This window comes from Ascaphus truei, chromosome 4 (genome assembly GCF_040206685.1).
Source record: "Ascaphus truei isolate aAscTru1 chromosome 4, aAscTru1.hap1, whole genome shotgun sequence".
Classification (NCBI taxonomy): domain Eukaryota; kingdom Metazoa; phylum Chordata; class Amphibia; order Anura; family Ascaphidae; genus Ascaphus; species Ascaphus truei.
The window spans coordinates 360,503,001-360,530,787 of record NC_134486.1 but is presented as its reverse complement, the minus strand read 5'-3'; the positions used below and the strand labels follow the sequence as shown (position 1 = coordinate 360,530,787).

General features: G+C 43.7%; 1 long non-coding RNA gene across 1 annotated transcript in view; it reads left to right on the top strand.

Moving 5' to 3' along the window:
• LOC142493759 (uncharacterized) overlaps nt 1-27,787 on the top strand; it is a 117,425-nt gene that overhangs the window by 5,807 nt on the left and 83,831 nt on the right. The window contains exons 2-4 of the long non-coding RNA XR_012801200.1: nt 1,781-1,957; nt 5,407-5,693; nt 20,899-20,983. This is a non-coding gene — a long non-coding RNA (uncharacterized LOC142493759). The remainder of the gene's footprint in view (nt 1-1,780; nt 1,958-5,406; nt 5,694-20,898; nt 20,984-27,787) is intronic.

The following is a 27,787-nucleotide window of genomic DNA, read 5'->3' as shown; positions in this document are numbered from 1 at the left end:
CATCAGCCAACATGAGGAGAGGGTCATCTTGTGCTATATAAATGTCTAAGGACAAGGCCAGGGAAGAGAGTTCCTTTTGGGCGTCGTCCAATTCTAAAGGGTACACATTTTCCCAAGTTAAAGGGTAACCAGGAAAGCAAATACAAGCGGCCAGCGATTGTTTTAAGTCCCGGAGGCGGTAAACCTTCATCATGAGATCATTACGGCATTTGTTTTGCAAAGGGGTTAAACCTACAAACACAATCAGATCTTCAATCAGGGGTATTATCTCACATAGAAACTGGTATTCACACTGGGACTGGTTTACAGGCTGGGACAGGCTTTCAGACAGAAACTTACCAACCCTCACCACAGGGCGGTCCGAGTTTGTGCGGCCGAGCATACTGTCAGGGTTCTGCTCGCCACAAACCAGGGTCGGACCGCGAGGCTGAGGTGGGGTTGTAAAAGCAACGACCTGAGACCGCGCAGGCTGATCCGGATTGCGCAGATCGTTGTCAAACGTAGCAGGATCAGGAAAGGAGAAGACAGCGTCGTCGTTGTACAAGCCAGGGTCAGGACAGGAGATATCAGGATAAACATTGTTCAGGCAAGAGTTCGGCAACAGGTAGTCAGGAGAGCCCCGCTTCAGCTTAGGAGCGCGGGGTTGGCCTCTGCGCGAGCGACGACCATGGCCCATGGTACTGGTCACAAGAGATGGTAGGCAGACCAGAATAGCACACCGCTTTGCTGCACGGGTGCACCAGTGCTACAGCGCAAGAGTCCTGAGCGGCTGGGGAATCCTCTGTAACAGCGCAGGAACCAGGACACGGCCTCTCTAGATTAGGGAAAGAGTAGGCCCCAGGAACCAGGAAGCTGAAGATCCACAGGGAAACCTCCGCTACAGTGCAGGAATCAGGAGACTGAAGGGCGCGGGGGATACCTTTGCCTCAGTGCAGGAAAGCAGGAAGCTGAAGACATAGGGGATACCTTTGCTTCAGCGCAGGAGAACAAGCGGGAGCTTGAAGGAAGCTGAAGGACGTAGGGCGGAACCTCCGTATCAGCATAGGAGAACAAGCGGCTTGAAGGGAGCTGAAGGACGCAGGGCGGAAACTGGTATCAGCATAGGAGAACAAGCGGCTTGAAGGAAGCTGAAGGACGCAGGGCGGAACCTGGTATCAGCATAGGAGAACAAGCGAGGGCTTGTGGCAAAACAGTAGACATCCAGTTAGGACTATGCTCGGCAGGGAGCATTATGGGAAGACAATACTTAAAGGCCAGCGGGCCAATCCCAAGAGGGGGGTGTGAAGGTACTGCTCCAATGAATGAATGCAAGTCTAGGTTGCAGTGATAGGCTGCACAGCTGCAGTAGATACCAGAGGGAGTGTGTATAGCTTTGGTGAGTGAATCCAGGCTGCAGCAAACATCAGGAGAGGTGCTCCAGGACTGCACACGTCTGCAAGGTAAGGCAACCAGTAAACTGCGGAGCGGATTCCTTACAGCCTAGAAGTCAACGAGCTTTTAAATGTGGTGGCCTCCTAGATTGCGAGTGAATTGAACATTGAGGAGAGTGGTTTGTTTAGTGCTTTAAGCCTAGTTTTGGGGTGCCAGATTAGGTTATGGAGTTCCAGAGGGGTGCATAGTTCACTCTCTAATGGCACCCATCTCCGCATGCCAGGGTCTATGTGCCACTGTACTATTTGAGATCATTGAGCCGCTTTGTAATACGAGAGCAAGCAAGGTACCGCCAGCCGACCAGCCGCCGTAGGTCTTTGAAGAATTTTCACTTTTTTTATTTTTCCAGATACATTTTGAAATTCGAGATACTGTCCTCGGTAACTACTGGGATCGGAAGTCCCTGAAACAGATCTAGAATACAAGGTAGAAGGTTCATTTTAATGCTGTAAATGCTTCACATCCAAGAGATACTGTACAAGGACCACTCTCCCAAATCTCTTCTCAGGGACTGCAAGAGTTTAGGGTAATTCGCCTTATATAACGATTTGACATTTTTTGTATTATTTATCCCAATCTATTTGATTGTTTTGGGCTGCCACTTGAAATTGAAATGTATCGCTATTAATTTTTTCATGTCCTTTGGGATGTTTATATTAAGGGCTTCTGATTTGGATTGGTTAATTTTAAATCCCGACACTGTTAAACTTCCCTTGCATGTAGAATAGGTTGGGTAGAGAGGTGAGAGGTCATGATAATGTCAGAATGACATCATCCGCATATAACACCACTTTGTGAGATTGAGACTGAATTTGGATTCCCGAAATGTCTTGCTTGCTTTAATTTGAGCAGTCAGTGGCTCCATGCATAGGGCGAACAACAGGTTTGAGAGTGGGCAGCCCTGTCTCGTGCCACTTATAATTCTAAAAACTCTGAGGCAAAACCTTGATGGATTACTCTCGCTGCTGGCTTAGTATATAATGCTTTGATTGCCCTTAAGATTCTACCCCTGAAACCAAACACCCCAAGCATCTACAGTAGATATGGCCAATCTATTCTGACAAAGGCTTTTTCTGCATCTAGGCTTAATAATAACCCCGGAATTTTGTTGGCATTAATAAACTCAATTACATCAATAACTTTCCTAGTATTGTCGGCCGCTTGTGTATTTCTGATAAATCCAACTTGATCCGGGTGAATCAGCCTAGGCAGTATAGAGCTCAATCTGTTGGCCAGTAATTTTGAGTAGATTTTGATATCCAAATTTATCAATGATATCGGCCTGTAGCTTTGACAATTTGTGGGGTCGTTGCCCTGTTTATGAATTAACGAGAATGACACCTGGAGCATCTGATCCGGGAACGGAGCCCCTGCCGGGACTGAATTGAACATCCTTAGCATATAGGGGGCCAGGATCCCAATAAACTTTTTGTAATATAGGTTAGAGAACCCGTCTGTGCCTGGCGCTCTAGAGGGTTTAACACGCTTAACTACTTCAAATAACTCTTCTACTGTAAAATCTTTTTGTAAACTCTTTCACTCCAACCCACTCAATCTTGGCAGTGTCGAGTCAACCAAGAAGCTCTCTAGCGCTTTACTCGTGTTTGCGTTATGCCTCACCTTCTCCCCACTGTAAAGCTTTTCATAATATGTTTTAAACTCTTCTACTATGAGTTTAGGGTTAGACATCATGTCTTCCTTGTGAATCCTAATGGAGTGAATATTATAATTTGGTTGCCTATTACGGATTTTGTTAGCAAGCATGGGATCTGGCTTGTTTGCTTTGTCAAAAAATGTCCCCTTTGACCAACTCAGCGTTTTCTTAGCCTGGGATCTAAGGAGCATGTTGAGTTCAATCCTCAAGTCTTTTAGCTCCTGTAAGATCTCATCTCTACCATTTCTGATATGAAGAATATAGAGCTTGTGGAGCTTCACTTTTAGCTGGTTTCATTTTGTGTCTCTTTTCTTTTTCCTACCCGCTGCTATGTCAATTAATGTGCCTCTAAGAGTAGCTTTGTGAGCCTCCCATAAATTTCTGTGGGAGTTCACACTACCTCTGTTAGCCCTAAAAAATTGCACTAATTCTTCACTAACTGCTTGTGTTATCTCTGGAATCTTTATAATTGATTCATTAAGTTACCATTTTGCTCCTGGGCTATCTAGTCTAATTTGTGAGCACCGCAGCTCTATGGGTGCGTGATCTGACCCTGAAATATCATGGATCCTAGAGTAGGCGATCATTGGGACCAGTCTATTGGACACAAAGAAGTAATCAATTCTACTATAACTGTTGTGCGGGTGAGAATAGAAAGTGAAGCCTTTTTCCCCAGGGTGCTGTTCCCTCCAAATATCTAATAACCACTTTTCTTTTATGGCTGTGAGCAGTGCCTTCACTTATACTTTTCTTAGTTTGAGATGATTTGTCAAGTGTCGGACCAAGAACCCTCAGTTTTCATTATTTCAAAATAAAGGAAGAAATCTGTCAAATCACAAGGGCATCCCCCACAACCACATTTGAGGGGGTGAAATTGTTGAGTTATTGGTGGGTTATCTGGTAAAGGCCTTGAACGCAACGCTCTGTGACAACGGTCCAACATTAACTCAGCCTCCATTTTCCCGGGCAAAAGCGAGATCAGCAATCTTCCCACCATACTGTATCCTCTACATCCAGAACCGACTCATGGATCCCGTGAATTCTGACGTTGTTGCGGTGATCCCGATTTTCGGCATCCTCTGGTCATTCTGCGACCTCCTCGATCTTTTTTTTTTTTTTTTAAAGAGGACATCTCTTGGTCGGCGCTTTTTTGTGCCTTGATGACGGAGTCCATCTTTGTCTCCAGGTCGTTCGTGCGCTCGCCTATGCTGTTGATATCCTTTCTTAAGCTTTGCATTTCACGATGAAAGAACGACTTCAGGTATTTTAATAGTGTTTTTATATCTTTTTTAATTATCAGCTGCATTTCAGTGTTTTTGCTCCGCTCCTGTGTGGAATCTTTGTCCGATCCCCCGCCGGGCGACATGCCAGGCTCTCGCCCTTCCCACGCCGTATCAGCACTCGAGAAATAGTCTTTTAAATCAAGGGTCTGTCGCTTCCTTTGTGAGCGAGTTGTCATCCTCTAATGTTTATACCCCTATGGCAACTTTTCGAGTTATCCGATCGTGGGTGTTTATGCCTTTATTTTAGAATTGTGCACCGGGTATTAGCGGAGCTGTGGTACTATGCCGCCATACCCGTTCACCTCCCATTGTTTGTCAATTTGCTGGCTTTTTTGTTTATGTTTTTTTCAATTGATTAGCATTTTTAATTAATGATTTCTTTTGTTGGCTCCTGCTTTTAAGTGATGTGTTGGATAGTGGTTTTAATAATTAATTGATTTGTTGGTTACTGCTTGTATTTATTTAATTGGTTGGCTAGTGTTTTTATTTATTGAATTGTGGTGTTTACAGTAGGTGCTTGTGTTTGATTATTGCTGAATTTTGACCTTCATGCTTTTTGATTAGGGGTTAATATTGAGTACTATAGTTGCTTATCATGCCCATATTATATGGGTATGATGTACCACTATGCCAATCAATGGGTACAGGGTGGGTATAGTGATACCGGGGTGGGTGGTTAGGCCTCTCGGGTGAGTAGCGGTGGAGCGTGGGTTAATCCGTTAATTACTATAGCGGGTATTAACCGTGAAGGTGATTAAGGGGTTAGGGGCCATTAAATTGTTTTCATTCATGTATTCTTTCTGGCAACGGAGGACGGGCCAGCAGTATGCTGACGAGGACGCCCTTCATAATGGCAGGGGTAAGTAGAAAGGTTTATTTACTTTATTTATGCTGCCTGGCTAATGTTTGATTTAATAATGGCAAATTAGCTATTATCTATCTCTGGATAATAGTTATTTTGCCCATTACTGTGCTGTATTTGTTTGGTGGGGGGAGGTGTACTTATTGAAATGTATGCCAATTTTATTTTTTTTACAGCAGGATTGGTACCACAGGGACCCTCGGGGACCACCCGAGGACCCCCGGACAACCACGGGGACCACTCGAGGACCCCAAGACGCCCACGGGGACCAGTCGAGGGCCCTCGAACACCCACAGGGACCAGCTGGGGACACCTATGGGGCCCCCAGACACCCACGGGGATCACCTGGAGGCCCACGGACACCCGAAGGGACCACCCGAGGACACCCACGGGACCACCCAGGGACCCCGGTGGGGGCCCCGGACACCCACAAGGACCACCCGGGGACCCCCGCAGACCCCTGGTATACATCCTGTGTATAAAAGAATAAGTGTTGGTTTTATGTGGGGGCACAGGGGGTGGGTTTTGTACTGGTGATTATAACATATTGTAATGTTTATTGGGGGCAATGGCGGTGAGTGAAGGGTCATGTACCCCCTGTACTCACCCCCTCTTCCCCCAATAAAGATGATGTTGTCCATTAACCCCTTCATTGCCTTAGTGATTAGCTGCTAAGATAATGAAGGTGACTAAATGCATTTTTATTGGATGGGATTGATGCCGGGGGTCTCCTGTGCTGATATTAATGTTAGTGTTAGGACCTGCGATATTATGGTCATGCCTTGAAAGTGGCTCGCAGGCTTATACGCTTTGGCCAAAGGGTTAACTAAATTGCCCTTTTTTCAAGAGATATATAGGTATTTCACTGTGTATTTTTGTCACATTGGATGTTGCTCTGGACTTCTTTGTTTCTTGTTTTATGATATTAATGGATATCAGCTCAGGAGACTCCCGGCATCAATCCAATGCAGGAAAATGCATTTTTTTCCCTAAGTCTCGCCTCGCCACCTTATCAGCAGCTTCTCATCACCCTCTTGCCAACTTTTGATGATGAGGCGATTTTGAGAGCAAATCTCAATTCCATAGCCATGATTAGCCTCGATAAGCTAATCGGGGCTACTAGAATACCATGAGTTTGAAAAGCTGGCGATAAGTGGTGATATGTGGTTTATCGCCGCACGTTTGGCGATTTTTTTCCCCTCAATTTTTTTTGCTGAAAAGCTCTCTTATCACCGACTTATCGGAGCTTACTGAATAGCAGTAGGCTTTTTTGGCAATAAGGTGGTGATAAGTGACTTATTGGTGCTTAGTGCATAGGCCCCTTAGTCTGAGAATATTGGTATTCTGTAACATTTTAAGTAACCTAAATGTAGGTCCCTTTAAACTACACTGGTAGCCCTTTACCAGAGCATACAGTATATCCCAGTATGAGAATTTTCCTCTTATTTTTATTACAATTTGAAATAATGTATCTATGATCTCTGTGTAGATATCTAAAGCTGGAAACAATTAGAGCATTGTATTTGGATGATTGCATGCAGTCTGCCATGGCTGTCTTGAGCTGTCAGCACATAATGAGAGGGATGGACAAAAGTATTTTAGAGAACAGATGTTGACACTAAAAACTAGAATTTGGGTATTTTCAACTGGTCTGTACGGAAGCACAGCTGGGAGAATAAGACAGTCTACATTCAAAGAGCCCGCTCTGGGATCCTTGCCCCATGCAGGTATTCAGCCATTAAGAGACAAGAAGATGAAAAGCTGCTCCACAGATATCACCCACTGAGAGATCAGCAGCCTATACAGAAATGTCATGTTTGGCAGCTGGTGCAAAATCGCTCCCACTAGGTCTGGCACACAGATTTTCAAAGTGTTTTGGGAAAGATGCTTACACTGGGGTTTCCTAATGAGATTACATTAAACTGATTTTTTTGGCTTCTGTCAGTAATAGCACATTAACATTAACCTTGTTGTCCATTTAATATACATTTTCACTGATCAGTTGCTCATACACAATGAGCCATACACACAAGCACCATGCAGGGATACCAAGGAAATCTGTCTGTTGCTTAATTCCCTTTTATTTTGTTAACTTATTTGACTTTCTGAGTATTTGAATTCCCTTTGCAATTCAATTAAACAAACTTTTTCAAAAACAATATTACATATTCAGTTAAATACATTTACAGAGTTATATGGTCATACATGTGGTACTATATCTCGAAAGAAAACACAGAGAATCACTTACTGCACGCATAAAATAACGTTCTTTTATTGCCTGCTGTGTTTATTCTTACTTAGTAAAAACCTGTATGCTTATGTGCATATCATCCAAGTAAATTTATACAACTCTGTTTTCTAACCAAAACATTTTGTCATTTTCATTTGGAGTCTTTGACACTGGATTAAGTTCATATTTGGATCAGAGAAAGTTTATCTTTCCCAACAAAGGGGGATTTACTGCATAATGACGGGTGGAATCCTAAAAAAGTTAAATAGTGGAACATTTTTGAAAAATGAGTAATCGCTATATTTGTCAATTTATACTGTACATAATTTTCCACTTATCTCATGAAGAGGTGTTTTCACAGAACTCCATTGAATCTAAGGTGTAGACAAAATAAAGTACTGTACTGTATGTTGAATTCCTCCAATTTTCAATCAATTGCTTTAATACCTGTATTATTTTGTTTAGGCATATACTTTCAGTTCAATGGTCTTTCTGTATGAATTTTAGCACTATACTGTATGGTTTTTTGCAGTAATGTAATAATAATGGGATTGGAGTAATGGCTCCGTTAATAAAGACCCTGACTTTACAAACAATGCTGAAGCCCTCTGTCAGCTCCTTGTGCCATTGGGCAAGTCACTTTATTTCCCTATGCCTCAGGCACCAAAAGCATAGATTTTAAGCTCATCTGGGCAGGGACTCTGTCTGCAGAAATCCTATTTGCTGTGTACCTCACACAATACTGTAATTGTGAAGTGCTTTAGTGACTTTGGAAAAAATTTGCTACTGCTGCGGCCAGCTTCATTCTAAGATTTACCCGTGTCTTCCCGTGGCTTTTTTCGGCTAGCGCCGAACTTGGCCGCGCACCAGCCGCATCTTCCCCGCATCTTACCCTCCCCTCGCGACCCCCTGGCTGCTCCGCCTCTGCTTCTCCGGGTTCCGGGGGCGCACACACGCATCCCCTCCTTATCCCGCCACCCCTTCAACCTTCAGGGATGCCGGCGGTTCCCTGGCATGCGCACACGCACCCTGGCATAAGTGACCGGCGCACCAGTGACGCGCGGCACGCGTCTGCGGTGGCGGCTGCAGGAGAATGAAAGCGGCCGCCACTGTATATGAAATAAAGTTATTATTATTATTGAACAGAAAGAAGAAATAATGTCTATACTTACTCCACCCTCAGTGGGAAACAAGGGTAGTGATTGAGGATTACAAATTATGTATTGTACAGTACCATGCATGGATGTGACTCATTTAAATATACTTTGCATAGCCATTAGCATATCTCCCATGTACATCAGGTGTTCTCCTTTTTCAGCACAGGCATCTCTCCCTAATTTGGAGAGCGGTTTTAGGGGAAATATACAGTATACAACTCTAGACACTACTAAATCTTCCACCTCTTCCCCTTCCCACTCTTCCCCCTCCCACTCCCTGTAAGAATCCAAAATTGAACTCAAGACAGAATCTGACCAGATTGAATCCAATGACGGTTTCTGAGGTATGTGTTCAGATGTTTTAGTATCCAAACTGCAGATGGATGTTGGTGTATGGATCGGATTTAGATAAAACCAGCACCAGAAATCCGTGGATTGGATACACACAAGTCTGCCTACTGTATCTCTAATGATTATTTGAAAACGTATTTTTAAATCATTAATGGGCTTTTCTGTCACAACATTCAATAGTAGTGAGCTCCACGTTTTCATTATGCACTGTGTAAAAAAAGTGTTTTCTTTAATTGCTTTATAAAGTAGGTTACCTGATGATAATTTCAATGCATGCTCCTGTGATACTTCCATTATGTTAATAAGTTAATAACATCTCCAATTAAGCGGGTAGAGGAAAGAATAGCACACTACAGTATTATAGCAAACGTGTGAATTCAATAATATAGCACAGGGGGGTGCAAACTTATTTTGCTGTGCCCCCCTTTCTTGCTCCCTCCGTTCCTGTGCCCCCCCCAACTTTAACTCGTGCAGTGTCAAATGACCAAGGCAACCGTGACGTCACATGACCTAGCGGCGTGGAAGAGCGCGGGACCTCTGCAACCACCCATGCCTCCCCCCAAAAAAAATCTCATGCGCCCCCCAGTTTGCGCACCGCTGATATAGCATGTTAAATGTGCAAACGGTGGTTACAATGTTTAACTTATTAGTAGAGAGATAAATATAACCTCCAAAGATTTAATCAGAGGGAATAAATTAATATTGGTGAAATTATTATAAATATAGCTGCCTATTTGGCAAGTGATCATTAAGTGAACAGAAGTGACAAAAATATATATGTTGAAAACTTACTAAGTAGTTACTAGTGAAGTCAATCAGAAAGATAACCAACCCCCTTTCGCCCTTCGGGACCAATGAAGGGGTCAGCAATTGTCACGCTGCGCACACCACAAGCAGGACTGAAGATCGCGGGGCTGAGGTGGGGATGGAAAGACACCGACCCACAACCACGCAGTCCGGTCCGGAATGCGTAGTCCAAGTCGTACAGCGTAGTAGGGTTGGAGAGGTCAGCATAATCAGGGCACTTGCCGTAGTTCTGTGTTGGAGAGTGGAGGATGGTAGATGTCCGTAGCCAAGGTCCAGGGTCAGAGAAGGTAAAATAGTCAAGGGACGAAACCGGGGTCAAAGCATTGGAGAGTGTAGGAATCCGTAGAACAGCCAAAGGTCAGGACAGGAGAGAACAGACAGGTCAAAGGCAAGCAAGGATCAAGACACAACGAAACAGCAGCAGTGAGCACAATGCATAAACAGGAGTTTATGCTCAGCAGAGGAGGACAGACCAATTACCTTGCAGGGGTGTGATCAGGTCCTCCAATGGCGCCAGGGAGGTAAATGGCTGAGCAGCCTACAGGTGAGACATCCCTGGTAATTCTAATTGGGTGCCGGGCGACATGCGTGCGTGTGCGATGCGCGGCGCGGAGCGCTGACGTCACGCGGATGTGCGGCTGGGATTCCTCCCTGTGGGAGGCGCCGACAGCACCCTTAAGAGCATTTGCATGCACCGGCTTGGCCGTGCGCGGGTGCGTGGCTCTGCCGTGTGACGCGTCAGCCGGTCGGAATCCGGCAGGGGCTGCGGCGGTGGTTACAGCAATGCCCCATGGAAGTTCGGCTACATGCCAAACAGAAAACTCCTTCGGTTGGTGAAACAAAAAAAGAACAAGGGCACAACGCACATGGTGAAGTACAGTATAAAAAGTTAATTTTACTAAAGAATAATAAGTTCTGCGTATATCAAAGTGTATAAAATCAAGCAATGGATAAGTGGGGTTACCACACAGGGGGACAGCTGGAATCGTCAAACTTCACCCGATGTCAAGGAAGGAACAGGGGACCAGCGATCATCCGACCAGGCAGGGGGGGGCACTCTGGATCCGTGGAGGGCACTCACTCCGTTCCTGGATGATGAGGTGTTAAGTCCACAGTGTGAGTTTTCACACACAAGTCCCAAGAACAAGTACAGCAGTCTCTGCTAGTGTCTTCCACTGCTTCACGCCGACAGCACACCGCTGCGCCTCGTGGGACGCCCACTGATGACGTCACTGGCTTCCAATGCAGAGCCCAGAGCAGTGTCTATAGTAGCGCATGGCGCCGCACGGCACACAGGGAGGCACAGAATATATCAAGCAGGGATTACTGTCACAAGGGACAGGGAGGGGTGAATAAAAGATAATATATGGATTTAAAAATGAGCTGAAACACACTCCAACGCGTTTCGTAAAAGACAGTTACTTCTTCAGGGATACTGTGTTACGAAACACGTTGGAGTGTGTTTCAGTCCCACGAGGCGCAGCGGCGTGCTGTCGGCGTGAAGCAGTGGAAGACACTAGCAGAGACTGCTGTACTTGTTCTTGGGACTTGTGTGTGAAAACTCACCCTTGTGGACTTAACACCTCATCGTCCAGTAACGGAGTGAGTGCCCTCCACGGATCCAGAGGGCCCCCCCTGCCTGGTCGGATGATCGCTGGTCCCCTGTTCCTTCCTTGACATCGGGTGAAGTTTGATTTTATACACTTTGATGTACGCAGAACTTATTATTCTTTAGTAAAATTAACTTTTTATACTGTACCTCACCATGTGCGTTGTGCGCCTTGTTCTTTTTTTGTTTCTCTAGTTCTAGGGGTGTCGAGCCACCCCCCAAGAAAGGCTGCAGACGCACTACTTGTGCACTCACACCTATAAGGTCAACAATATTGTTTATTACACGTTGTATTCACTATTGTGTGCTATACCACGTCATTAGCTGCACACTATCACCTTTTTTGTATCCTTCGGTTGGTGCAGGGACTCATATTGATGACGACAGTGAGGTACTCATCAAACGAAACAGAGAGAGCGCCGTCCCACACGTCCCACACAAGCGCCGTTCTCTTAGCAGAAAGTACCTTGTGTGCTCCCAGTATTTCATAACAAGGCAGAGGCAATTTTGGCAATAAAGCAATGGACGTCTCTTGCCACTTCATCATCTCATCACATATTAAGAAGTGGCTGGAGGTGTCGCCATGTAACGCATAGAATCCATTGCCTTATTGCAAAAGTTGCCTCTGGACTTTTTGTCCCATTGCCAGAGTTGCCTTGCTCCGAAATACTGGGAGCCCACCAGGTACATTCTGCTGCAAGAGCCTAGCATGGGACAGCACACTCTCTGTCCCATTTGTTTGTGGAGCACCTGACTGATATCATCAACGTGAATCCCTGTACCAACCAAAGCAGCTTTCTGTTTGGCACACAGCCAGACTTCCGTAGTGCATTGTTTGCCCCTCCGTTGGTTCCATTGGGAGAAAGTGTGTCTTGAGAGGAGTCGCAGTCTTGGATGAGTGTCTTAACTCGTGGATCTTCCGCTGGACACACTGAAGATAGGCCCTTTTCTATAACTCAACTTTTCTGTATGTGCAATAATTACCCCCTTTTTATGTAAATAAATTGTATTCATACTGTACTACACTATGGGGCCTGTAGACGGACGTTCACAGAGGTACACAATTGGGAGACGTTTATAAGGTGAAATTATAATAAAGCTTTATTGTGCCTTTTCCTTTTTTATCAGGAAAACATCCAAACAAGGGGGGGGGGGACAAAGCTTCCATTCACTTGGGAGTATTTCTCCAAGCCCCCAAACACATAGCATGAATTAAGCAGATTTAGAAAGTCTTGTAAATAAAAGTCTTATCTGTTCCTTGTGGTTTGGAGGGAAAATCTTCTCACTTCCTGGTTCAGCTTCAGGTGTAGTAGTTTTCCCTGTGTCTTGAAATCAGCTCTGCTGTGCAGAGCTCAAGACTGGTCAGCTCCAGAGATCGGGGTTTCTTTTGGTCAGTCTCTTCTGGGACTCAAGAACCTCTGCTCTATCTCTCCAAAGGTCAGCTCTCAGTCAGAGCTAAGGAGGAGTCACTTCCTGTCTCAAAGGCAGGCTTTTTGTAAACAATCTAATCAGACAGGTGGTGTTTAGTAATTAACTACCACACTGCTAGATTAAAGGCACATTACTGAACAGGGATAAGTCCCCTGTTACAGGGCCTATTATAGAAGCTTTGATAACATTTCTGCCATCTTGAACGGTTTGTCATTTGTTTTATCATGGTATTCAGAAAGAATTTGAAAGCATTTCCACAAGGCACAAACCATACGGGACAGCAGCGATGGTATCTCAGTCTTTTTCTCGGTTCTTCCCCGTGCGATCTGGCCGCAGTTTGTAAGAGATGCATAGAGAGCTGCACAGAGAGAGCTGCGTCTCCCTGCACAGCTCTTACAGGTGTTCGCAGTGTTTTTATTTACATTTTAATAACAGTGTACTGTAGCAGGGGGTCTCTGTAGCTGAACCACATTCATTTCAGGTCCGGGGACCCCCTGCTTCCTGCGTTACAGACCACGGTATGGAGTGCCATTTTAAAAAAAAGGATGTGACGTCATCTTAAAGGGATAATGTCACATCCTTTAAAAAAAAAATGGAAGCTGTCACATTTTACTTTAACCAATCGGATTGGGGGTGTACAGGGTGCGCAGCGAGAGGGGTTAACCCCTTCATTACCTTAGTGATAGTAACCGCTAAGGGTTAACTCCTCCTGCTACCCTCCCGGTAGGCATAAACACCCTCCATGGGCCAAATACCACCTTCACCCACCCTCGCTCCCCCCAATAAACTGGGCACTGGTTTTTAACCCCTTCATTACCGTAGCGGTTAGCCGCTAAAGTAATGAAGCTGCCTGTAAATGTATTTTTTCTACATAGGATGGAATCCGAGTGTCTCTGGAGGTGGTATTAATGAATATCAGCTCCTGAGACTCCCGGATTCAATCCGATTAAAAAAAAAAAAAACATTTTATTAGTCCTACTCGCAAATCCCATCTCGCCACCCTAGGGCTGAGGCCCCACTGCGGTCGGCGGCGCGCGCGGCCACCATCCCCTTACCTCAAGTGTGCTGGTCCCTGCTGCTTCCTTCCGACAGGGCTGACTGCGTGCTGTGATGCGTCAACCCGCTGGAGCTGCAAGCTCCTGGTGGTTTGCAGCGCTGACGCTTCACGTGGTGCGGCAATCAGCCAATGAGAAGGGAAGGAGGGGAGCCGTCTGAAGCTACGTGAGGGAGGTGGCTTGGGAGGGAGGTCTGATCTGCACTGTCCTCTGTACAGCATGGCAGCATTCCCCACCCCCCGTCTCCGGTGCCCGTTTCATAGGCTGCCCGTGCTGCGTGCTGGGGAGTTTGCGGCCAGCTCTGGCTGCTGAGCTTTTTGGCCCCGGAAAGAGAGGCAGCAGCAGATGTGGGAGAGGGGTCTGAGAATCCTGTCTCAAAGGGAAAGCAACATGGCAGAGGGGTTTCCTGCCTGGGTGCTGTGTGTAGGGAAGGGTCAGATGAGTCAGCCTTCAGTGCCTATTACTTTCCCCCTCCCTTCCTCCAGTGGATGGCAAGTGTATCTATCTATCAGTCTATTAATGTGTGTAGTGAAGTATATCAAATTATATTGTTCCATAAAAAGTTTTTTTTGTATTTTCTGTCTGTAGTGCTGTCGGAGTGCTGAGCCACCCTGACCTTTTAACAGCTGCAACTGCCACTGTATTTACAGAGTTTGTATGTTTATATACCCTAAGAAGTAAGGGTTGTATTTATCTTTTCATTCATCACACTATATCACTTTAAGTGGGTTGTAGTTAAATGGTTTATTAGCTGCGCACTATATTTCTTTATTAATGTGTGTGCCTGTTTAATGGCCCCTCCCCCTATGTCATGGCCGTGCCCCCCCGGCCCATTTTGGCCACGCCCCCCGTGCCAAAAAACTTCACTGCAGACTGCAGATCGCGGTGCAGTGAGTTGCACACGCCGTAGGCAAGCAAGGCCTTAGGGTGGCGAGATGAAATTTGCGAGGAGCTTGCTAGGTGTTTTTCAGCTCCCACTCAGTGTGTTTGAGCAGGAGTGTGACCGCTCGGGGAGATGCACTTCCTGGACGAGTTTTTCAGGTCATCTGAGCTTCCTGATTAGTAACCTTGCCAAATCATTCGGGAACTGCTCAAAATCCTTGATGAGTTAGTTATCGAAGGTTATAGAATAGGCCGCTATGAGTTGTTGTGTGCTCTATTTTTCTTCTATTTTCAACAACTCCTATTTGTTTATTTCTATGCACGTCACAATTTTGTATACCCATGTCAAATTTGCCCATGGTCCCTTCATTTCTAGCCCAAAGAGATCTAATCTTTCCAATCTCATCTCACATAATTGTTTCATTATTCCTGTTGCCTTTCTCTGCCTTTACAATATTCCAACTCAATCTTGTATTTTTTTAATTGAGGTGACAAAAACTATACATGGTATTTTAGAGTCACATTAGAGTTTTATAATGGCATAATTATGTATTTTGTTTTATTTTCAACTACAGTTCTCTGCTTTTATCCTTTGTAATTGTATTTGCCCTTTTACCTTCTACTGCAAATTGAGCTAATATTTTCATTTAGGTATCCATGGTGATTCCTTTTTTTGGTGTATTTGTGGTTTGAAATATATATATATTTTACAATATACTTTATTTTGTATTAATTAATGATGCATTGCTTAGTTTCTCAGTCTGTATACAGTACATAATTTTGCACTTTTTTATAGTCCCATTTCGTATAATTTTATGCAGCTTTGTGTCACATGCAAATTTTCCACCTTTGCTCTTTTCACTGGAATTTATAAATGCATTGAAGAGAACAGGTCCTTGATAAACACAATTGTTCAACTGATCATTACGTTTTCACTTTGTTTCTTATTCATTAACCAGGTGATTTTTTTAAAATATATTCCATCAATTTAAGGAGTCTTTACTGAGCTATAGTATACAATTTTGAATCTAAATATATTATTTAGAATGGTTTTCTCTTATCTACAGGCACTAACTCAAATAATTGTAATATTACATAATAATTTTCTTTATAAATTTATTTTTTATTTGTTAACACCTCCACTAATTGAAAAATATATTTTATTACACTCTAAGCAAAAAAAAAAGAAAGGGTTAAAAATGAATCTCACATTAGCGCTTATATGGTTCCTCCCTGGCTGGCTATTGGAGGCTCCTCCTTTATATATCTTCCTGCTGCATTCAGTCTTTGCTGAGCATGGTCCAGTGTGATGCTGTGCCTTGCTGCATTCTAGTTCCTGTGACTCTTGTTGCCTGACCCTGCTTGTCTCTTGGATTCTGCACCTCTTCTGATCCGGCTACGAACGACCATTCTCCTGTCTCCAGTCCTGACCTTGGCTAAGTACTCCAACGATCCGATACTCTCCTATCCTGAACTTGGCTACGCACTCCGACGATCTGCAACTCTCCACTCCATATACTATTCTACAATCTATAACCCTGACCTAGCTTGAATGACTACTCTACATCCCGCGTGGCTGTGGGTCGGCGTTAACCAATTTCCTACCTCAGCAAAGTGGTCGCGCTTCGTTTGTGGTGAGCTACGTGTTACAATAGGTCTCCTGCAAAAACACCCGGTCTGTTCTTAGTTTTTTATAGTTATTCATGGCTTGTTGGGGCTGTTTAGCCCTTTCACATTATGTAAAATGCATTTTAGATTGGCCATGGGGAATCTGTATGGGGAATTATACTCTGGTGTTCTGAAGTTAGGTATTTTCTAGATATGTGTGATAGGAGGATATTGCGTACCTTGCCCGATTTGGATCCCACCCGGATAAGATCTCTCTTCCAGACCTGATATGAGTTCCCTGTACAGTGGAGAGGATTTAATCTTGTCTATGAGACATTTCGGACCCCTGTCACTCAACCTAAGCACCAAGATTCTTCCAAGAAATAAACAAAAATGTACAAACATATAGCCAAGACATAAACCAAAATGTACCAACACATAGAAGGGAAATTGAACTTGTTATTGAGAATGGGGGAGAGGGGGGGATCTGGGAGGGGATACCTGGGATTTCCCTATGTCCCAGAAGTGCTATTTCTTCCTCACTAGTAGGGATTGAAGTAAGTAAAGTGGGCTTGTAGGTTAACAATCTAACATTTCAACAGGCAGGAGACAAAAATATGTGTTTGCACATCTCCGAGCCATAAGATAGCATGTTATCTTGAGACAGGGGAGGCAAACATATTTTTATATCTAAATATTCAACATATTCAAACCGATTAATGTCCAACCAACATGTACATTCATTAACTTATTGGAGCTTATTAACTTGATAATACAATACTGAATTAAGCCGATATAGTCTTTGACAGTCTGAACCACTGGTTGTGCTATTCATTTCAGTTCCAACTCAGTTCTACCTTGTTGGGATGCATTGCGGACTGATCTATGCATCTGTCTAGTTGTCCCTTATATATTGCCAAAGGACCAGTTGGTCTCATGCTGCTCCCTTTGGGATATCCGCGAACCTGCCTACAGAAAAACCTCTGGAGCCTTAACTGAAGTCCTGTGAGTTACAATTTTGACCTGTTTTAGATGTGGTCACATCCTTGAGATTTTTTTGGTGAAACTTGTTTAGAGTTTTGGAGCTCACCTTACTCCAAATTGGTATTTGTTCCTTGGGCGAGACGGGTCTTGTTGATGTATTGGTTGTATCCGTTTGTACGTCTACAGTATGCCCCATTTTTTTTTAGTAGAGCGTCACCTTTGGCCGGATCTTTAATGGATATTTGGGATCCGTTGTATAAGGTAAGCAGTTTAAATGGGAATCCCCATTTATATTTGATCTTATCTTTCCGTAATAGCTCTGTGACTTTACGTACATCCCAACGTCTGCGTAAAGTTTTTGGGGATATATCTGCATAGCTTTGAATGTGTGAGCCCTCAAACTCGATGGATTGATGATTCCTCGCGGCCAACATTATGATTTATTTTGACTGGAAGTAATGTAGCCTGGTAATTATATCTCTCGGGCAATCTGGTATCGTGGGTCTCACCCTCAGGGCCCTATGTGCCCTGTCGAGTTGAAGGCGGGATTTATCCAGATCCGGAGCCAAGGACCGAAAAAGTCTTAGTAGGTATAAATCCATATTGGGGGTAGACTCTGGAACTCCCCTCACTCTAATATTGTTCCTCCTTGAGCGGTTTTCGAGATCCACCTGACTTCTGTTAATTCTTCCACGCGATCTCTGAGGATCTTTCTCTCCTGTTCGGCCAGTTTCTGGTCTTCTAGAAGTTTGTCAACTTTTGTCTCAATTGTATCCGTTCTTTCTCCCAGTTGATTAATGTTTTGATGGATTTCTCTGAGAGCAACGTCCAGTTCCGAATGGAAAAGGCCTTTGATGTTATCCAAAAAAATCTTTAATGTCTTGTTTAGTGTGTAGAAGGGGATGCAGCCTCTGTTTTGGATTCTACTTCGGCACTTTGTGAGTCACTCTGCTCCATCGCCTTGCTGGGAGTTTCTCGCCGCTTGAAGTATTCTTTAAGTTCTTGCAAGGCTGAAGGTTTTTTGGTCTTGTCAGGTGGCATGGTCAGGCTCTCGCTATGTTCCCCTACATTATTAGTGAGATGGTCCCGCTGGATAGATCTGTTTGTCAGTTTGAGTTATATTAATTCCACTGAGCTCGTGAGAATTTAGGCTATATGGTAGTTATCTTATTGAACGCTGAGCCTGTGTCTGATATACTGCTATGTTAAGTTGATTCTGGTCCCGTCCCATACCGGGCATTTAATTCACATGTCTTTCTGGTTTCTAAGTCAGTCTATTTCATGTGGACGGAGTCAGGACTACTGGGGCGTTCCTACGCCCTCCCTGTCTTTCCCCTGAATGATCAGGGTTTTTAACAATGTGCCGAGTTTACAGGGACCTTAAAGTTTGTTCCATAGTCAGTTGAAGTTGGTTTGTTTTATTTGAAATAGTATAATAGAGGGAGCTCCGGTAAATAGTAGGGACTGCTGAAACTAGATCTTTCAGGCTGTGGTAGAGTCGCTAGGCGGCATACTGCTCTAGTTTCGTATTCATTTCCAGGTTTTATAAGGCCGGATAATAGGTATGGGTTATGTGAGGAATCTGACTTTTGGTGTATTTTTCTGCTTGTGTACACTTCAGATTGTAAGGGGAGTTATCACTGGTGGGGGTTTCTCTGCACAGTGGAAGTCAGCTCTGCTCTCCCCTGTCTACAGGGACCCCCTCCTTGGCCGTGTTACCAGAGGCCTGTCAGGCAACGCTCCTCATGTGATGCAGCCAGCACCTGCCTTTGTTATCCCTCGCCGACTCAAATTAAGGAATGCCATGGTGGGGGATGTCTGAACACTCCCTCGGGATCCTGATGCGTACCCCACCTGTCCCTGTCTATAACAAATACAAACCGGCACCTCAAAAAAGTCCAATAAATGCAAATACATAAGGTAATATGAACACCTTATTACAGAAGTCCAATCTGGAACATCCAGATCCACTTGAATAATCCCCAAAGATGTTTCCTCAGGACATGTGGAATTAAACACAAGGGACAATCATAGTGTGTACTGCTGCATAAACAACATAACAACAAACAACTAAGACGGGACAAGACTAACACACTAACTATGCACTCATTAAGGGCATAGGTAACCACACTGGAAATCAATGGGTGTATTGGTGTTTTTGTATTATATTTTAATGGTCATTGGGGGTAGAGGGGGTGGTTGATGGGAGTAATTGCCCCAGGGTGGGTGGTTACAACTCTCAGGTTGGTAGTGGGAGGGGTTAAACTTTTCATTACTATAGCGGTTACTACCGCTAAGGCAATGAAAGGGTTAACCCCACCGCAACCTATTCAGTAGGTCTAGCCACCCACCCAGGGAAACTACCTCTTTCACCCATCCCCTCCACCCCCCATGAACCAGGTACTCTGACTTAACCCCTTCAGTGCCTTATACCTTCTGCTGCTGCTGCTACAAGGATTGCACGTCCTATTTTATTTATCTTTATCATCACTTGCAGGTAATGGGCAGTAGCCCTATATTATTTACCAAAACCAGCGTTTGTTATGCATATAATTCACTAATGAGAAATATATACTGTGGCCAATTATTGTGGTGGGCAGGTGGACTCCACTAGGTCCTCATCTCCCTTGAAATGTTTCTACACATGCAGCCACAAGTATTAGAACACTTGTACCTGGCAAATTCTGGGAGATTCTGGGGCAGTCTCACTGTAAATGCCTCAACATTTCTGTGAGATTCTTAATGGCCCATCGGATTAACACAGCGGGGGGTCCCGCAGTCCCTTTCAAACTGAATGTGGATAGTAATCCACAGTGACAATCCATAGTTTTATGTTTGAAATATATTTTATTTTATAGTTTTGGTAATTATTGTACTGTATGTGTACTTTATTTTCGTTAATGCCCAAAACCATTATTAGCTAATTTGACTAATAAGGATATTGGGCATTAGTCTAGAGGGGAGTGAGTGGTTAGGCCACTTTGGGGAGGATGGTGGGATGCTTAATACCCTTCATAACCATAGTGGTTAAACACTAAGGTAATGAAGCGTTGCTTTCATTTATTTCTTTATTTTTAGTACATTGGATTTAAGAAGGGGCTCTCCGGAGCTGAACCATATGAATTTCAGGTCTGGGGACACCAAGCTTCCCGAGGTAGAGTCTACTATATGGGGTGATGGTATCTTGGGGCTGTTTTAATATCCCGTTCACATGGGGCATGACCTGGGAGATTTACACTTGCAGGAGATACTGGCACCCTATGCTGAGGCCTGTACCTCAGGAAGCAGGGTCAGATCTGAAATTAATGCGGTTCAGCTCCGGAGACCCCCTGCTTTATCCTATGTACTAAAAATAAAAATAATGCGATCTGCTGTTGACAAAAATATACTAACTTTTGGAGATAAAATCGCCATTTTTCCTTCGCAATGCTTGATGTATCCAGGTCTTTGTATCAAGAAGTGCGTGTGCTGTGATGCAGTTGCGCAAAAAAAAAATTGCATTTTTTTTCTGTCTGAAACGTGTCTTTGGTAAAGATTATTTCTACTTTTTTCAGAATTTGTCACATGCTTTACTACTATTCCACTTTAAAAGAAAGACTTAGTGACAGAGAAAACCAGCACTGAAAACCGTCAAGAAAGGTAATACAAGCCACACATTTTCTTATATATAACAGTAGACCTGTATTAACATGCAAATGTGACTCCATCCTTTCACTTCTTTTGTTTCATATATATATATATCCCCTATCTTATCCCACGCTGACGCACAGATATATCCAAAAATGAAATATCTAAGATACTGTAGACGCTGCTTGGCGCAGGTATATTACAGAAAGTTGTGACAAAAATGCAACATTTTGCATTTGATACATACTGTAGAAGCCATTGACTTTAGGATCACTATGGCTACAATGTAACATGAAATGGGACGTTTGGCTGTGGTGAGTAGTCCTGGCAGCAACGCACCAGTGACAATTTGGTCGAGGCCAAACGTCCTACACCGAATGTAACAGTAGACGCATTTTTCAGATTTATCGACCTAAGGTCACCTACTGAAGTGCTTCAGCAAATAATTTACTGCCATGCTTTTTTCCTTACTGGAAACAGTTAGATTAGAAACAAAACATTTGACAATAAATCTATCACAGTCAAAAAGAAATATAGAATAAATATTTTACTTAAAATTCATGCTCATCGAGAAGAAAACTTTTTAACGACGTACATTAGAGCAGCAGTGAAAACAGATGCAAAAACACATTACAATAAGGAATATGAAAGGATACAACAAACTTCGCTCTTCCAACCAGTGACAGAAAAAAGATTTAGCACAAATATGGGTTTAACTTTATGAGCCTTAAATGTACATTTGATATAATGAAATCATTGCTACCTGTGTAAAAGCTCTCTCCATAACAAGCATCACATGTATATTACTGCACAAAATAGCGTGAGCACATTTTAAAATTCTGCACACAGAAATAATTTACAGTATGGTGTTCATACTGTTCACAGTTTATAATTAGCTTTTATGTGCCTTGCAAAAGTTCACACAGCGTACACCGTACCTATTACACAAACTAAAGAAACTTAGCAAATTATTTCCAAATTATACCTATATTCTAAACAGGAATGACTGACAACTGAGAGCGCTCATCAGTCCATTTTCCCATTAATCTACAAACCAGAATACTCACATTAAAAATTAACATTATGTAACAGGTGTTCCCCCAGCCTCTGGGAGATGTCACTGTTACCTGGTGTTGTTGTGCTGCTCACCTGCTAGGCTTACAGGATAATAAGTGTCCGCCGTTTCTCTCAGTTCTGCACTTGGTGCAACACCTCCATCTCCAGCAGGCCCATGAAGAACTGGGTGCAGTCCCTGCAGGAAAACCCTCTTGTACTCCCCCTGATAAACTGCAGTCTCAGGCAGGAGTATAAAACAGGAACAGTTCTTTATTCTTCATAGTACAGCATACAAACATGTACACTACTTTCTCTCTCTCTGGTCACTGGAATCAACCCAAGGATCTTGAGGGCCCAAATGTCTATCCTTAGCTCCCATATCCCCTGGTGGTGTATTGGGTTGTTATTTCCACTCCCCTGAGGGAGGGGAAGGAAAGTGGCCAGACCCCTGGTTTCACACTTCCAACACTCAGAACCACTAAATTTGGATCTACTGCTCCTTTTTGTATACAGGGGGAGGGTCCTCGGTCTGAGCTCCTGATAGGGCAGCACACAGGCCTTAGGCCCACCCCTCCTGTCACTCAAAGGAGTTGTTTACTGCTGCAGCACAGGGGCACAGATGTAACCCTAACACTACCTGCACTGGTACCAGGGCTTATGTGTTAGGTAGGGCAGATTAGTAGCCAAGAGGATACATGGCTACACACTTCCCCTGGTGGAATCTCACCGATCCTGCTGAGAACCCAATTTACAGACCATCCCTAAATTGGATAACATGGGACAATGCATAACAGTTCATGACATAACTTTTCATGACATAACTTTAAGGAACACACCTTGATCCCTCCCTAACATGGAGAATTCATACCCAATTTAATAGTGCTTTGGGTCAGTATTTTTAACTAACATGCCCTCCCCATTGAGAACATTAATGGAATACACTCTCCTCGGGCCCCGTTCAGAGACATACTCCACCCGGTCCACATAGATGTTTCTCCCCACCCGCCATACTCGGATGAGGTAACATACCTTTTCCTCATTTTAGTACCTAGAGATACTACACCTGCATGCTAGGTATTCTAGGACACCATCCCTCAAACACTCCTCTCTATTGGCCTCTATTTCCCTCGTTATGGGCTCAGGGACCTAGGGGTAGTCATACCCATGTGACTGACGGTACCTCTGCACTATTAATCTGTCAGCCCGGCTAAGTTTGATTCATTTTCGGCCACAGGCCTGTCCTGGTAGCACCCAGAATAGTGGTTCATGAGAGGGCTTTTCTTGGTAGGTTATCGTTAAACCAGTTGGTTGTATTAGCCCTATTTTAATTTCCCTATCTCTTCTTCGGAGGGCCTCTGCCGTCTCTTCCGCAGAGAACGCTCCTTCCTCCCACCAATGATCCACAATGTCCATCACTCAACAGCAAGAACCGTGTCTGGTTCATATAATGAAGATACTGTCACGCCTGTATGCCCGCAGACCTGACTAGACCCAAGTACTGAGGTGGGAACGGTATGATACCACACACCCACAGCAGTGGGAGCAAGCCTGGAGTGTGGTATGGCATTGCTGGGCCTGTTGGAAGAGTAGTTAGAGTATACTTGCAACGCTTGGGGATGTCCGTAGGAATAGTCTTGTCCGTGTGCCAATGTTCAGGAGTCCAGAGGTTAGAGTCGTCAGAGTATAAGCCAGGTCCTAGGAAGCCAGATGTAAGCGAAGTAGTATGTGTAGCAGGGTTCAAAGGGATACCAGAGAGCAGAGTAGTCCAGAGTAAGCAGGGGTCAAAGCCAGGGAAATCCAAGGTAACACAGGAGCAGGAGATCACAGGAACACAGAGGTAGCACAGCATAGGTCAGGTACACACAGGGAAGCAGGAACTATGCAGAGCGGGGAAGAAGTGGACAGACAGAGGTTATAAAGGAGGGCATACAATAGGAGAGAGGGGAGGAGTAGAGAGAGAAGTGGGAGATGACAGGGATAGGACAGGGAGAGAAGAGGTGGAGACAGAAGGGGCAGTCAGGGGAATGGCCTGTAAGGCTTGGGAGGCAGAGACCTGAGGAACAGGATAAGAAGAGCCTGTGCACACGCCCCCTGTAAGCTGGGGATGCGCGCGCACAAGTTGCAACACAGAGAGGGACCGCATGGAGCAGGGGAAGACTGCAGGAGGAGCACGGAGCCCAGAGAAGGGGGACGCGCGCGCGACACATGACCGCGAGATGGCATGCAGCGGCAGGGAGGATGAAGCAGGTGAGTCCGGGGTAGTATTGGCGGAGCGTGTGCGCGCGCCCTCCGTGGCCTGAGGGAGTGCACGCACCGGACGCGTCACCAGGTGTGCGGAACGCCACGCCGCGGGCACCAAGCAAGGAGAAGGCAACAGGATGGATGGCACCACAGGGGAAGGTAAAGCAGCTACCGCGGGGGAGAGGGAGCGGGGAGGATCAAAGCAGGGACTCAGGGAGCGCGTGGGAATGCGAGACCTGCGGGGAACGCGCTGCGGCAAGGGGAGAGAGGTAGAAGATGAAGGAGAGGAGTGGGAAGGAGTAGAAAGGGTAACAGGAGATGGGAGAGAGGGACAAGGAGAGGAAGGAATCTCCTGAGTCGTCACAGATACCCTTGAAACATGGGGTCCCACCACGACAATACCTTCCCCACATTTGCATTACACACAGACACATCAGACTCGGAAGTTGCTCTAGAGGGTGTTCCCGATCTTTCTGACCTTTCTGACTTTTCTGACCCTTCTTTACAGATAGCAATGTACTCGGCCATCCATCCCCCAATAGGATCACATCAACCCCAACCCAGTTTCTACAGTCCTAGGACGATTTAGTTACCCTCTGATTGTCCTGGGCAAGGTCTGTGGAAGCTTTAAGCTCCGCAGGGTCTCTAGGTGTGTCAGAAGTAGGTTTGGAAAAATACCCAGGCGCTGTCTCTGTAAGATATATATAGGATTGTTAGTAAAAAAAAATTAAACGAAAAATAAAAAGGGTATAATACAGCCTTTTGATTTCACGTGTTTCCTTTGTGGTGCCCTTCTGTGACTCGAAACCCCAGCAGGATCTATCCAGGACCCTTAATGGCAATGGAACACAAAAAGATGGGGGAGCACAGTGTGAGGAAGAGTATGTGTTTTAGGGAAGGTATATCTTCTTTCACTGGTGATCAATATGGTGAAATCACCTCAATTGATTCATCAGCTGTAGGATAAACGTATGGGTAGGAGAAATATATACATATAAATGTATATGAAAAATGGGTATATAATTCACACGGCCTTGTGTAAGTTCTATTACATCAAGGTTTCTTTAACTCTCAGCTTTTTCTTATGATGTAGGTTGTTGTTCTGTTTTTTCTTTATCTCTCGTGGGTTCTTGAATGTTCCTCACCGCAGAGGTAACTTCTTCCTTCTAGAGGTCTCCCTCTCACAGAAAAAGAAAAGCAGTTAAATCGATACAAATGCAAACGACAACTGTGATGCGGGGAGGTATTTTGAGAATAATAAAAGATAATATCTATCACTCACACGGGCTAATGTGAGTGTTATCCTCTAGTGGTATCTTGGTTTTCACCTGGCAATAGGATGGGAGGGGAAAGGGGGATATGAGATAAAAATAGATTCAAATACTCACACGGACCAGTGCAAGTACACACTGATATAGGTTTCTTTGGCTTCTTTTTTCAATTTTGGATTCCTTCTGTTTTCCTTATGTCCAGCATAGATGTAAACGAGCAGGTAAGGAGAATTGGAGCACTACTTAGAACAGTAGAAAAAACTGCAGGAGAGTGGGTACCATAATAAAACCATTTAATGGATCAGTGCATAGCAGCAAAACGAGCCCAAGGGCCCCCACCAACGCGTTTCGAGCTACAAGCTCTTTCTCAAGGTGCATACTGATCGCTACAACCCAGGTACCTGATATACTTTCATTTTCCCGCCCTCCATCCGTCACCAGGACATGTCACACGTGACGCGCTGTGCGCGGCATGGAGTGGTGATGTCAGCGCGTCCACGGAAGTATATTGATAAAATTAAAACTTTATTGACACTTAAACTAAACACAATCCCTAAAACGAAAACTTTATTACTAAACAGAAACCTGGCAATGAACAATGCCTTGATCTGAACTAAAAACAGAAGACAAATAAGGAAAATATATGAAGTATATGTATGATTAAAACAAAACGAAAAAAATATATTAAAAATGAAAAATAAACATTAAACAAACATTTTAAATTTCATTTATTCAGAGAGGCATCTTGTAGATGAACAATTGGACCCAAGCTCTTTAAACGGAAAGGGGGGAAAAAAAGGAAAAAGGGGGGACATAAACGTATGTGTACCAAAAAGCTATAAAAAAGCTATAAAAAGATATATATATATATATATATATATATATATATATATATATATATATATATATGTACATATCTATCCCAAACACATAATAAAGAACATAGGGTCACAATTTTTCAGATCATATCTATGCAGCTAATGCACAAGAGAAATTGAGAATTAAAATTAGATGTAAGAAGATATATTAAAGATGTTAAGTGACATAATTTAATCAACACTCAAAAAATATATCATCTGGTTGTCTCAATATCACCTTCTCCTTTCCTACTTTATGATAATTAATTTGTATCCCCTTATATATAAAGCTATAACAATTGACGAGATCAATAATAACCATGGAGAAAAAGATATTGAAGATCAGGCTGCCTAATCCTGAGAATGAGACATATACCAACAAAAGCTATATGGGCTAATACAAAGTTGATATTCAAAACCAAAGACATGTAACCTTTATTAAAGATAAGTGTATTGAGTCAGTTTAATTCAAAAATGGGCTCAGATCCCACTCTGAGTTTAAGCCATTTGGTATTCTTGTAATTAAGGGTGAATATCCAGTAAAGTTCCCTTTTGTCCAATAATTCCAGCCTATTACCCCCCCCCCCCCCCCCCTAATCGGTTTGGGGACATGTTCAATTCCTCTGTATTTTAATTTATTAAGATTTCCAAATTTACAATTCGTAAAATGCTGAGCTACTGGATGGGTAAGATCCCCCAATTTAATTAACCTAATATGTTCCCTCATTCTAGCCTTTAAGGCTCGAGTGGTGCGTCCCACATATTGCTTACCACATCCACAGTCTAAAAGATAGACTATGAATGTGGTATTGCAATTTATAAATGACATAATAGGGAATCGTTTTCCTGTACTAAATGATACAAAGCTAGAAGATGGTTCCAAATAAGTACATGAAATACATTTTAGGCATTTGAAGCATCCTTTAGGAAGATTGCCCCCCTGTATGTGACTAGAGGAAGAAAAAAGACTTCTAGAGACATAATTGGCTATTATCTTTGCTTTCTAAAAACAAAGCGTGGGCCTTCTGAAAACACCTTTTTCAACAATGGGTCTGCAGACAAAATACTGTTTTTTTACGATATTTTTTATAGAGTTTACTTGCACATTATGTTGGGTGACAAAAACTGGATTGTTGCTATCCCATGAATTATTATGTTTTTTAATTTTTCTTTGTTTATCCAAAAGGTCATCCCTGTTCAAACCTGCCACTTTATCAAATGACCTCTTGAGAACATTTTTTTTTTAGATGTAATTGCTTCATGCAATAATGGGATAAGAACCACTGGATGCAATTGGTGGCCAGGATGTACAAAAGCTTTATTTTAAATAAGCAAAACAAACTAAAAGTGATGCACAAAAACAAAATGATTAAAACTTATGATAAAAGCAA